At 32.2% G+C, this 14902-nt stretch overlaps 1 protein-coding gene across 2 annotated transcripts in view; it reads left to right on the top strand.

Moving 5' to 3' along the window:
- LOC143072795 (roundabout homolog 2-like) overlaps positions 1–14902 on the top strand; it is a 63969-nt gene that overhangs the window by 3838 nt on the left and 45229 nt on the right. The window contains exon 1 of one of the 2 annotated variants that reach the window (XM_076247893.1): positions 3396–3480. The exons of the other annotated variant lie outside the window; for it this stretch is intronic. The gene's annotated coding sequence lies outside the window, so the exon portion shown is untranslated. Of the gene's footprint in view, positions 1–3395; positions 3481–14902 lie in introns of those variants that run through there. 2 annotated transcript variants of the gene reach the window in all.

Genomic DNA, 14902 nt, shown 5'->3' with positions numbered 1-14902 from the left:
CGCATTCGGGTGTCCATCGTATATAAAAATCGGGACAGTGTGACGCGGGCATTAACGTCTGCTTGATAAAAAGAAATAGATTAAGTTGGGAAAAGGGTGTGATTCATTACCTATACATAACATTTCGAAAATTTGTAATCTTTTATTTCCTTTTGGTATCGCGTCTGCCTCTTCTATAAATATAATTTTCTACATACGGAAATATATGTTTTAGGCCGAAATATGACAGTTGTTTTCCATTCGTTTGATATTGCCATTTGATACGGGTCTTCAGTTTTTTTTCGGACTTCAGTATTTTTGTTAAACATTCTTACGAGATGAGTAAAATCGAATTTCTAATGGATCAACTGACAAAAAAATATAAAAACAAATTGCTTTGTTATAGCAATAGCAACTCTTAATATTTAAGTTAATGTACAAAATATCGGCTTTTTCATTCATTAAAAGTTTTGTGTTCATTTCGTGCTGTATCGTCGGTAAAGTTGATAAAAAACAGAAAAGTAATTGCTTATAGTATACGTTACTATCGAAAAATTGATCACTAAAACACACTGAACACTACAGTAACTGATAAAATCATCAGATAAAAGATACTATTAGTTTTAATTTCTGTATTTATTCGATGAATAACTGTCATTTAAGTGGGTGTAACTATTTCAAATTATGTTATGCATCACATTAAATCCTGTACACTTTCGTTGAATGATAACATGCTAGCTATTGTGATTTAAACACTCTTAAAAAAATTGCTGTAAGAGTGTATAAAGAATATTTGAATAACAGACAGACAATCAATATAACAAATTCGACCTTCGATTGAAAATTTAGTGATGATTTTGGCATGTACATGTATATGTATTATAGACATGACACTTAAAACTAACAGCGTAGCTGCATGAAAATACAACATTGGTTAAAATTTGCCACTTTAATCACGCACAGTAAATATATTTTGACATTTATCAATAGTCATTTGGAATGATTATGGTCAATTACAAAATACTATGTTTCTGTAATGTTTCAGACTGTATGATACTTATATATGTAACAACAGATGATTAAGCATGAAAATATGTATATTGTATAGACACGGTATTAATATAACAACATAGTGTAGCTGTATGAAAATACAAAATTGTTTGAAATCTACAACCTTAAACATTAACAACAAAAAGTTTTCGTGAAATTTCACACTGTCCATAAAGCTACTTTAATGCATACATGTAACAACACATTATTATTGGGAGAACGTTTGTGTCTTCCGAAATATGTGTTGATAAAGTAAGACATATTACTGTCATAGTGCATCACATCGCGGCAGTTGTAAACAATGTATCAATTTAGACACAAAACTATGTGAGGAACTGTAGTTTCCTTTGATTTCGTTCGTCATAAGTATTTACTATAGATCTATTAGCTTTAAGGTGGGTGTCCTCACTCAGGGTGCTATACTACATAGTTTATTGTCCTAAATTGTAATATTTACATGTCTATTGAGTATAAATATAGTTATGATGAGATCCTTCAGGCTATGTATAAAAAAAAGCCCGATGTCATTTAAATTTTAAAATTTAATCTTCAGATTTAGCATTTTGTCATCATCCATTGCACCCAAATAGTTTTTGTGTGTGAACATATAGATCTAATTGGTATCATCCACGTTATTTGAACTTTAGTGAATATACATGTAGCTGTCCCATTGCCAATCATAACACATCTCCTTATTTGAATATATTTTTATATAACGACATTTATTTCCAAAATCGTTTAACCTTATGTTAGAACTTTCTTTTTAACCAATCCAGACACTGTATTATATTACTTTTATCTTAAAAGTTTGATTTGCTAAAGGTAATCAAAATGGAAAAAAGGATGCAAATAATCTTATATTTCATATAGTGTATATGAAATAACATGTACAACTGATTTTTTCAGTGGTCATTGATATGAATAATATGAAATATTTTGATCATTGCCTTGACACAAGGCTATCTTATATCAATTCGCCGAATCAACACTTAATAATTCGGTCATCTGAAAATCAAAAACCTTTTGGTGTACGTTTGCACAATATTACAATGAATTTATGAAATGATATAAATCTTAACTATTGTTTATCTTGGAGTATTTCAGTGTTGCCTTTGGTGTTTACTATTGTTTAATCTTGATATTTATTTTATCTGTCCTTCTTTTATATCCGTTGCTTCTTTTTCGTATTACACAGACATACATGTATTCCGTGGCGTTTTTACAGTTTATTTTTTTTAGGGCGCAGTATTCATCGTAGGTGTAAATTAAATAACATTCAGTCCATAAAAATGATGTGGGCATGATTAGATCGGATTTTTGTTAATTTGTGCCTGTTTGATATAATTTATGAGATCATTACATACATACTGTTCAGAAATTCGTACACCGCAAGGAGACACACGTAAGTTAAGAAATGTTTATTCTGATTGCTAAATTAAAAAAAAGAGCACATAAGAAAAAACGAAATCGCAAAACAATGTTTTGGAACGCATATATCTGACGGCAAATTAATCAATAAGTTATGTTCTTTAAGCACTCATTCTACCAAATTTCCACGCAATGTAAAATAAATTGACATTTTTATTACGTTCACATATCGAATTGTTTTGCCTGTAGAGCAATTAAGAAGGTTCATATACAGCTGCGATACTTGAAAGAACGTCTGCCTTTCGTGTTATCGTTTGCAAGTTTGACACGTGCTATCGTCTGCTGTAGTAATTTCCTTTCTGTCCCTTTATATCGCTTTTCTTGTACATGCAAACAATTAGGAATTACAGTAACTGTTCTTGATCGCACTGACATTTACTGCAGCTTTTTGTCAGTTTAGTCCGAGGTCACATAACTATGATCTAATTAGAATGAACTATATTACATAAGTATATATACAGAATATATCTGTACCGTGAACGCAAAACATGTGCACTACCCATTAACCCTCTTTACTCACATATTAAAGTTAGATCTCTATCAAAAACCATATGATCAATTTTTTTAAATTGCTCTTCAAAATGAAAAAAAAAATCAAATTAATTATATATGAATATTATATATTTCTAAAGTAACATTTTACCGCAGTAAACAACAGGTAGTAATCTGTTTTAAATAAGAGAGAAAATAAATGTTTCCTTTGAGAGTACTTTAACCTGCTGTCAAGAAACATTATCACACTTCAATGACATAAACTTAAGTTATTGAAAAATGTTATTTTCATTATTATAAATGGCCACCTACCAATTTAAATGACCGACCTTATTTTATATAAATGAATCTATTTCTAATTAAACGGCTCCCCTGGAATTTGTTATGTACGTAGGTGATTTTTTTTTAGGTGACATGCTCTACTAAGAGTGGTTGAATAGTGTGATTTATTTATACTTGAAATACTCAAGTGGATATCGAAGTGATGACTTTTCATAGTCTATGAACTATGATATCTCTATATTCGATAAGGTAGGTGAAGACTTGTGAATATTTTCTATGATCCTTTATCTTATCATAAATTCAAACGTGAAGATAGATTTTTAATATCATTTCAATCTCTACTCCAAAAGGTAAGCCACTTTAATATGATTTTCAAACAGTTAATAGAAAATACATACATTGTATATAACCGCATCATTTCAATCTCTACTCCAAAAGGTAAGCCACTTATGATTTTCAAACAGTTTAAACATAAAATACATATATATCCGTATTGAATCTTTTCAGTTATTTCATAATATGTACATGAAGATACTAGTCAGTCTAGTATGAGCTAGACGAGGGTAGTGATTGTACTTTCATACCTAAAGGCAATACGGGGATCCGAATGGAACACCACATTTCATTTGCCGTTAATTGTACATGTACATGTAATTACTTTTGTTCCTTTTATTGTTTGACCTGTGTACCCTTTTCCAATATTCGTAAATTTATTATTCATACAGTCATGTACATGTGTATGTATATTCAACTGCAAAATAAGCGACTATATCGATGAAGAATTTGTTTTGGGCAGACTACCATTGAAGGACAAATTGATATAATTAGAGTCACAGATGATAAATTTTCAAAAATTATGGTTGCAAATTTAACCATTATCATCTACTTGTGATAACGGTGCCTATGTTGTAAGTAAAGATAAATTCATAGCTCCCAATATAGCCGACGAAGTGCATTTTCTCCCATAAAAATGAAAGTTATCTGATCTGAGATGCGTAGTGACACTCCTTCAAAGTACGAATTGTTTTAATCTGTGAAAATATGCACTTTAAATTGGCCAATCAAAAGTTTGCGCGTACGTCCCAGAGCATCAATTGTCAATTGATGCCATGTAAGAAAGTGACGTTATCCAATCAAAATGAACGTTACAAACGCTGTTGCATTAGAATGTCAATTGCATGCATGGACGTATCAAATATGTCATACAATTTACAAAGCATCATTCTGTAAAGATACCATCCTTCTCAAAATACTAAATCGGCCGTTCCTGTGTGAACTAGATGAAATGGGGTACACATATTGAAGAATGCCACAACTTAGTAAATTTATCATTTAAAAGAAGTTCAATTCATCATGTTGAAACTAAGGTTATACTGACTATTTACACAAGACCCTTAGTTTCGTAAGACTTCATGTAAATGTTTCGCGCAAATCAACAGATTTGTCAAATATTTGATATGCAGTGTAAGACCTTGACATGATATAGTCTAATCCCACTTTAAGATAATTTAAGGCCTTTAATTTAACAAACTTTTTCCTTTTTAATAAAGCGAAAATAATAAATCACTGGTGACTATTTTCATAAAGGATTGAATAATGATTCTAAAGATCAAATAAATATTTGTACACAGGAAAATTATCGCTAGTTATAGACTGTCTAATCCCTACTTTCAAATCCGTATAGAAAAGCATATTTCTCTTTAATACCTGTTTTATTCAAAATAAATATATATTACTGAAAGTTCAGAATACTTGAACCTTTCTGCTACATAACTCATTCCTTCATATGGTAGCACCGTTATGGTAGCACTATTACGTGTACTCCTGAGTCAATTTCATACAGCAACGTTATGAACGATGCAGGCAGACAAGATTTTGTGGAATCGAATTCTAATACAGAAAAGAATTCAAAAACGTGTGTGTTGTGTCCATTCTTACTTAAGCTTATTGATTTTACTACCCTCTCCAATATAACTGGTATGAAAGAAAAGTTCAAATGACACTTTTAAACATTAAAAGCTAGATATAAGTATCATTTCCCCTATATTCCATCGAGCAAAAAACATAATTATTCTACAATAGAACTTTATAATTGTCAAATTCTAGACCAAGTAATCTTAATGAAAAACATTTAAGTTATGAAAATATTCGTTCATTGAAACCTGAGATCCTACTGCAACACACTCGTTTGGAACAAACTGATTTATGATACTAATAGCTTAATATGTTCATAAATATTGACACAATGCTTCCTGAATCCTTATTCTTGTCTGTTGCCATATAAGATTTGAGTTTTGAATCTTTCGAGCCCACGCTTAATTAAAAAAAAAGAAAATTTTAATATATTTTTTTTTATCTTTTCTCTGCTTTTTATCATTAATTTATTAACTCTAGAAATTTTGACGTTTTGTATTCAATATTATGATCCTTTATGTGAACAGACTTCTGTTACAAAATCCATATAGCCGATATATGCAATACATTTTCTGCTTGTTTAAAAAAAAAAGTTTCGATAGATGATATTGAATAACCATCAAAAAGTTGAGTATTAAAGTAGATGCATTTATTTTAAAAGATTTTAACCATATGCTTTCCGGTAGTACCCTCCCCCTCATATCTGCATTATTCACACCAGACTTCAGACTATTTCTACTTGAATACAGTGTGACATAAGAGACGACCAACCTCTTTATAGTAAAGTTATTTATACTCTTCTGCACAATGGTCTTTGAAGATGGTAAATGGATAAATGCATTATAAATTAGCAAGATATGGATTAAACTTTCAATTTCATTTCTCTATATACAATACAGATGCCTTAACAATAGTGTCAGACCTAATTTAATGGGTACATTATCATGCTTAATGAATCAGAAAGTACCATTTGTCTCTCCCATGAGATGATAGGGAGTCAAATTTAACAGATTAACATTATGAAACCAATGTTTAATTATCAATTATTGAATCGTGAAGATGATAAACACGTCATGGATATCATTTTAGACTCTATAAAATGTAATAGTCATTGCAATATAATCCAATATCACTCTTGTTTACCATATAAAATAGTATGATATTGATGATTTATTTATGTAAATAGTCTTAAGGTTCGTATAAAAGAAATAAATTTACATGTCACATATATATGTTGGTTCCAAATTACAATTGTAATGATAACGTAAAAACTATTTTTGTTCCAACTACTTAGTTTGGCATGTCAAAAACAACCAAAGTATTAAAAAGTAAAATCACAAAAACACTCAACTCCGAGGAAAATTCAAAACGGAAAGACCGTAATCAAATGGCAAAATTCAAAAAGCTCAAACACATCAATCGAATGGAAAGCAAAGTTTTTTTCTATCATAATTCTGACTTGATACAGGCATTTTTTTTATATAGAAAATGGTGGATTGAACCTTGTTTTATAGCTAGCTAAACATCTCACTTTTATGACAGTTGCATCTTATTCCATTATATTGACAAAATTACGCGAACAAAACCAACAGACATAACAAGTAAAAATGCCAAAAATAAAGTTGAAGTTGAAGAGAAAAAAAAATTGACACTTAAAGAATATGAAAAGATTTTACACTAAAATCGGGAATATTGTCAAGTGTAGTATATCATATTGCCCTAGCTTGCTGAGAGGGATACCATTTCTGAATATTAGTGCATTAATTCTTTCATAATATTATTCCAAATATTCCAGCAACATTGATCATATTTCTTCCAATTCCTGCGGCACAGATGCTTGCATTAAGGACTCGATGTTCATCTTAGTATCTTTAATTCCCTTCCAAATATCGCGATCGTTTAACACTGATCTTACTTAATGAGTCCAAAATTAACTTGATGTGGTCAGTACACAATGCAAAAAGTGCCAACGTCAGGAATAAGACGGTTGTTTCCCATTCGTTTGTTGTGTTTGAGATTTAGATTTTTCCATTTTTTTTATAAAGGACTTTCTGTTTTGGATTAACCTTGAAGTTCGATATCTTTTGCTATTTTATTTTACTTTATTCCACGCGTCCTTATTTCATAGTTGTCGCATATATGTCTAATTGGCATCAGACAACATGCACTTAATATATAACTATTCAAAGGCATTTCTTGGTTGTCAGTTACGCTCTTTGTTCAACGGAAATACAATGGCCGTTGACAGTTCATGTTCAAACGAGTGCACAACTATCTTCTTATCACAACGATTTCGTTTTAAAAATATAAAATAAGAGAGAGCTCACACGTATATTTTATCTGCTTGTGACCTTCGCCCAAATGTTATGTAATATTCAGCATAAACCTTCTTCTATCATAACCTTTCGTCGGAAATCTATACAGTTAAGTATATATTCTGATCCTAAGTTTTCGTAGCTGTGGATACGCGATGTAAGGGAATCCCTTAGCGACATAAGAGGGTTAAAAGATACTAGACGGTAATGTACAGTAATTGTTCATAAAAAAAGGAAATGTGATGTGATTGCATATGAGACAACTATCCAGAGTTTAAATTGTTTGTGTAATATATTTTTTTTTCTAATTTTATTTATTCAGCTTTCATTCACCGGGTTTATTTCTTTAAGGGGTTTGATTTTTTTATTTTGTCCAATAAATAATGGCAGTTGCTATTTGTCTGGCCAGCCGTTCTTTAAAATAAAATTTTCTAAATTTGAGCGTGTCAACCCCCTCATGCTATTGATCGAAAACAAAGGTGAGAGATTCAAATTGTAAAATCAGCCGCTGGACGTTACAGAGTTCTATCAATCATTCAATGATAATAAAAGACTTTTGAATGTAAAAGTATGATAAAAATACCTTTATTTTTTGAAATTACAACTTTTTTCATCAAATGATTTTTTGTTAAACTGCTCCAGAAATGTGTTTTTAGTAATCGTCAGTCCATTGCCCTATTTCATAGCCTTTTTACAAATACCAAAAAAAAATAATAAAGGAGATAATAATGTGCCCATGGGAAGAATTAATGTTCCCATGGTTAGAATAAATGTTTCCAAGGGAAAAAGGTGTTCCCATGGGAAGAAAAATTCTCTTGGGAAATTTAGAATTTTCTATCTACTAACTAAGTTCACATGGGAAATTGTAGTTCCGATGGAAACTTCCAATATTCTCATTGGTATTTTTAAACCCATGGTAAATTTACAAAAATTTACAAGAGATATGGAGAAATTTTTATTTTTTATTATCTTTCTCTTGGCCAAGAATTATTTTGTTATCTTGCAAAACAACAAAGTCAGTTTTGCCAATTCTGGAATGGCAAATTTGTCCGGCACATTGTTTACGCCTGTCATATTCCTGACTTGGTACAGGCAAAAGAGGCTTATTTCTGCATATTTGCTATAGAAAGCAGTCGTTCAAGTTCTAGGTAAATTCAACTATTACATATTCACCATATTTCTAATTTTTATAATTTATGTCCTTATAAAAGAAGGAAGTAATTAAGAAAATATTTAAACTCAAAGAAAATTGCTGAAACAAGACACAATTACAAGAGCAATGTCTGTGAAAGTGCACCATAATAACAGGGATTATTAATGGTATTTGAATAAAGTTTTAATGGATTGCAAATCATAAACAACACAATGATCGCACAAACAAGTAATTATATGTTTATAATTAACGAGAGGAAACAATCCTAATGCAAGTTTTACAAACCCAAAAGGCAAATATACATGGGTCTTTAATATAGATACTAACATGCGTACACTAGAAGATTATGCAGTTGTTCATTGTAACGGATACTGTTTGCAGCGTAAATATGTAAACACTAGTTTAAGTATAAACAGTTGGAGGCGGTTGGGGAGGGCCGCTGCCCTTATGGAGCTATATATATATATATTATGGTTAATGCATAGACTTATTACAAGTCCCACTCCTAAAAATGTCTTATTCCATCCTTACCTTTTCCAAATTTTAAATCTGCAATTTAAAGTGCCATTTTAGTCCGATAAAATAGCATATACATCAAAAAGCCACCCGACTTTGAAGAAATACTTTAGTACCAGAGCGTTCCTAGGTTATGAAACTTGTAGATACATTTTGTATATCATAGATTGATAGAGAGATAGAGTGAGTGAGAGATAATCAGTATCAGGATAAGAAAGACGTTGTTTTGAAGCAACATGCGATTGTAAGCATACATGTTTATTAAGCGGAGATAGTGATGTGCACTTTAATAAAATCTTGTATATTACAACAATAAGATGTTGTATGTTTCTTGCATCATAATGTCAGGGTTTTTATTCTGAGCCGTCATTAATCATGTTTATCAATGATAGAACCGAAAAAGTCATCATAGGGCGTAATTCTGTACGGCTTGTGTATAATTAGATTTTGTTATCGCGGACAAAGGAAAATTGCATTTCTGATCCTAAAGGAAATTTTATGACTGTCTTCCTAAATAGAGTCCAATAAATCATAACCCTTTCATCTGCATCCATGCTAATAACGTACAGAAAGATATCACGAAATACCAATTGTTGCCAAAAATAGTATAGACGATTTGGAAAGAAGATATTAACCAAATCAAACGATATTGAAATCTTAAACCAAATGTGAAAAGTCGTTCATGTAATGGATATTTTAGAATTACTATACATCAACGACTCCTCGATAAACTAAATCCATATATAGTATTGTTATTGAGCGTGAATAAAAAAAATGTCTAGGGGAAGTTTCCCTTAAAAAATACATTCAGAGTAGAAGTTGTCAATATGAATAAAATACCAGAACCAGACCACCTTGCAGTTTTAAATCATTTATTCAAGTCTCATTGGCCCCTTGGGTAAATTAGAAACTCGTGGTTTTTACCTGCTACGGTTCCAAGGGTGTATAATGTTACATACATTTTGTACATTGCATTATCGTTTTCAGTGTAAACAGCTGGATACGTTTGCATATCTGTAATTATTAAAATAAATGTATATAGTTACTGTAGTTCGATTTGTTGTTAATGAGGTTTGGTTGTCCATTAACGAGCTTGCTTTTGATGTAATATTTCTTTAATCTGAACCTAGTCTAGACTTGTTGAACTGGTAATTAGCGAATACATGTACACCGTACGGAAATTAGGTAGTAAGTTACGGAAATAGTGTACCGCGTTAGGGAAATCAGGTGATTATGTTTTATCAGTCGCATTAAATGTAGTTTGTTTGGCATGTTACATTAAACTATAAAAAGATATACATGGTGTCATAGTTAGAAGGTTTTTCTTTAGCTGTCAAATTCATGTTGCATGTACCGTTTGACTCAATTGTTCATGTTTGATTTATCATATTATACTAAAACGTATATCCAAATCACAAAAAAAATGAAAATTGATAATTTACAATGCATGGCCTCGTTAATATGTATTAACATTGTGTGTGCATTTTTGTATAGATGTCTTATTAACTATCAAGATGACATCCGAAGAATGACGACGGTTTTATATTTTATAACCCGATACAATGTATAAATATAAATATAAACAATTGCGTCAATGTGCAATTATATTTTTCTAGGTCTGTTTGATTTCTATATGAGGGGCCTGATGGGGGGGGGGGGGTCTCATCACGATTCACGAGTTGATTTTTTTGTCAATCACGAGACACAGAAAATAAATTTCCATGATCACGGATCACGAAAATATAAAAAGATTATCACCAATCAATCTCGATAATAGAGATTCAGAAGCTGGTTGTTTGGTGCAATTAAGCTACAATCAAATACATTACTGGCTCATTACTTGTTTACATGTTGAATTCTCCCAGGTTCTAAATTAAATCGTTAAAAACAGTCACATTCTGACTTCTTTTATTGTATAATAATAATATTTCATAAAAATGTTTTACTGGCGTAAATACCACGGAACCACATCTGTGTTTTATCTTGAGGCTAAACTAAGAGATTATAAAGTATATATATTTATTTTGTCAATAAAATTTACTGCTGAGCCTGATTGTTCTCCCACTCCTGCTGGTTGTCCCTTGAAGAAAACTAAGACATTCTGGGGTGTCAATAACATTGTCCGTTTCTTCAGTGTAGTCCACATCTGATTCTGAATCATATTCAGAAACTTGATCATAGTCCGTGTGACCTTCTTCAGCTATTGAAGGAAATCGGTGATTTTTTCACTTGTGGTACTGTAAGTTGCATTTTTGTACATATTAAGTGGTAATGTGCCAGTGTTGTACATTGTCGTTTGCTGTCGTACTGATCTTTGTCGAACACACTTTCCGAAGTCCTGGGCCCACTCACGCATTTCTCGTTCCTGGTCCTTTGACAGCAGGGCTTTTGGTTTCAAGTGCTCCATAGCACTCAGGGACGACAATGGCATGTCATTTTCAGGAATAGGGTAATAAGAGGAGGGATGCGTAAAGTAGTAGGCAGCCCACAGGACACTCCTTTTTATTCCCTCATACACCGTATTGCTTAAGTTCCGGGCATGTTCTAACATAGTTGGTAATTGGCATTTGAAATGTCCAAGAGCATGTAAGTTTTCAACGCATACAGTGAGACAAGACAACATGTTAATGGGAATTGACGAATTAATTGACGTTATTTGACTTTGCAAATAACTCAGTTCACTATGGATCATGTCTACGGACTTCAAAGTTTTCGATGATATGGTTCCATCTGGCCACAGGCACTTGTCTCAGAAAAAAAATTTCCTATATACCTTAATATAACACATTATATTAAGGTATATAGGAAAATTTTTTTTCTAAGACAAGTGCCTGTGCATCTGGCCCATTAAGTTGTCTGTCTGTGTCTAGAATAACTTGAACGCTTCGTACAGTTTCATGGAGATAGTCCGATAACCGTCGAACCAGGTCTTTTGCTTCCTCAAGATTAGCCCTTTCGACATTTTGAAAAAAGTTGAAAAACATACCCTGTTCTAGACATGCTCAGAAAATGTATACCCTTTTCTAGACCCCCTCTGTCAGTAAAAATGTATAACCTGTTCTACACAGGCTCAGATAATGAATTTTTCCACAGGAGTCTTGAAATTTTATTGAAAAATTCTCACACCCATTTTTCACGTTTAAGGGGTAAAATTTCAGATTCCTGTGCCTTTTCTAACTAGCTAAAATACGTGTCAGGAATATGTGAACCTGTTCTGGACTGTTATGTTAAAAAACAGACCTGGTTCTAACCAGCAGGTCATAAAAAACAGACCCCGTTCTAACCAGCAGGGCATGAAAAAGGGACCCCGTTTTGCGGCGCACTCATTGCGGCACACTCATACCACTAAAATTATAGGAAGTAGCCCCCCCGGGATATATATATGGCATATAACATATATTTATATATTTAATATAGATATTCATAGATGTGGCAGGGTCAGATAAACAGTGGGGTCGGATCAACTGGGGCCGGCGGATGGACTAAGGGCTGAATCGACCTTATAAATAAATACATACATTATTATAGCAGTGACAATTTTTAATACCTTGTAAACTACACCCTTTTTCTATTTCGGGAAGCTCCAACTCCCATGTCGCCTGCGTGGAAATGCCGTATGTTTTGACACCTTCTTTGGTCTTCTCCAATCTACTTATTTTCACTTCCACTTCTTTGCCCAAACCTCTTTGGAGAGCTTCCTCCACAAGTCCGGTCTGTTCTTTCAAAATTGAACAAAACGTTCTGAAAACGTTCACATCCGTTTTTTTAACACTGACCCTCTTTCTCTCTTTTCCTCCAATAAATTTATTTTCCTGTCCAAAACAGGTTGGATCTACATAAAATATCACAACCTCGACAATGTTATTGCTGTGGCTCTCAGCCATGGGGGCTGCCATAGCTTGCACTAATAAATGACCTAATTGCACTTTTAAAACTATCGCGCCACTTCAACTTTTTAAGCCAAGAAAGACAACTCAATGGAACTCTTTATTTTCGTAATGAAAAAAAAATCACGAGAACGAAAAATATGTCTCAATCACGAAGAACGAACATAAAATTCCAATGAAAACGATTCACGAACAATGGTTTCATCACGAATCACGAAAAATAAATCTGTAGAAAAACGGATCACGATAGCGAAAATGCGCCGATCACGAAGAACGGAAATAACCCATCAGCCCCCTCCTATATGTAGGTTGAAAATAGTTTTATCGTCGTTTTTACCTGTATAAGATTTTTTTTTAATCAGTCAACTAAATGGTTTATGCTTGTTTTACTTCCTATGATGACATTGTTTTACTTTTAATGGTGGAATACATGCAAGTCCCATCTCCAGGTAAGGAATTAAATTGAAGGTCGGATTCTATGAGGTCGAATAATGGAAATGAATAATTCATCAGCGATGTTTTGGCAAAATCGAACAAAATTGGCTGCTAAAAAAGAATTCGTATTTCACTATTTCACTTTCATTAATGATTAAACAGGAAAAACAATCATATTGTTTGTTTTTAATATATCTTACAACATGTAGCTAATGACCTTTTATTGAGACATGCATATAGAAGGCAACTTAAATTGTTCAACAATAGACAATTATTGTTATTTTCTTGCTAATTTTGATACCATTTTTGATACCATTTGTCAAAATGATACATTTATAGCAAGCAATCTGTTCACTTACCATTGCTATGTCTCGGAATAAAAGAACATGTTTCCCTTAATTTTGACTTATAGAAACCTAGCATTTTGCGCTCAACATATACACCATCGTGTTAACACCATCACTTTACAGGGTATATCCAGGAGTGGGAGCAAGAGTCCCGCTCCCAGTTATAAAGATTCTTATCTAGTAAATGTATAGATCGTTTACAAGAATCACTCCAAACCTTTGCTTGTAAGACCCCTTTTACAATCCTAAATCAACATCTACAGTGCTACAAATATGTATATCGTGCTCCCATGAATAGAACTACACCTCTACTATTAAACCACAAACTAGCTGTTAGAGTTCATCCAATTTCAATTCAGCGGTTCACACATAATTCTCAATTATTAACATAATGCACCTAGTAATCTTTCCAGATGATGTCACTTTAGATAAAAGAGACCAAAAATATGTTTAAAGTTCTCCCACAAGCATTCCTCTTCATGGACAACCACCGATACAGTGATTAAAAGTACAAATGCATAAAACTCTACAGGTCTCAGAAATATCAACAGATAACCATTACATAGTACTATTTTAAGTAAAATCGACATTAAAAAGCTATTTATTTAAAAACTAGTATGTTTATTTGTATGTAAAAGACGTTAATCCACTGTTTCGGATGTTACACAAAGTACAATATGATTTCTGCTAGAGTTCTTTTAATAATCGTCATGTTTAGCCATTCAACTCTGTAACTACATTACAGGATCAAAGTAAAGTTGTTTTACAATAATAAAGATAATAAAGTACGACCACGTGACAGATAGAGAAAAGGAAAGTTTATCAATGCCAAGAAATACTACATAAAATCCATTCTGAATAAACTTTTTATATGTGTTAGAAAAGACATCCATCTTTGAAATGCCATGACCTCATGTCGATTTAACAGTATAATATTAAACACTTAAATGCATGTTAATGACATTTTCCAAGGCCATGTTTAATTCCAAGATTATGCATGCATGAACAATATACTGACATATTAATTTTGGTCTTTGATGTGTATGTAAAACGTATAGTAATCTGCAAGGAGAATCATACTTGCATTCAATTCAAACATATCCA

This window comes from Mytilus galloprovincialis, chromosome 4 (assembly GCF_965363235.1).
Source record: "Mytilus galloprovincialis chromosome 4, xbMytGall1.hap1.1, whole genome shotgun sequence".
NCBI lineage: Eukaryota > Metazoa > Mollusca > Bivalvia > Mytilida > Mytilidae > Mytilus > Mytilus galloprovincialis.
Note: the sequence above shows the minus strand (reverse complement) of the source record. Positions and strands in the feature narration are given on the sequence as shown.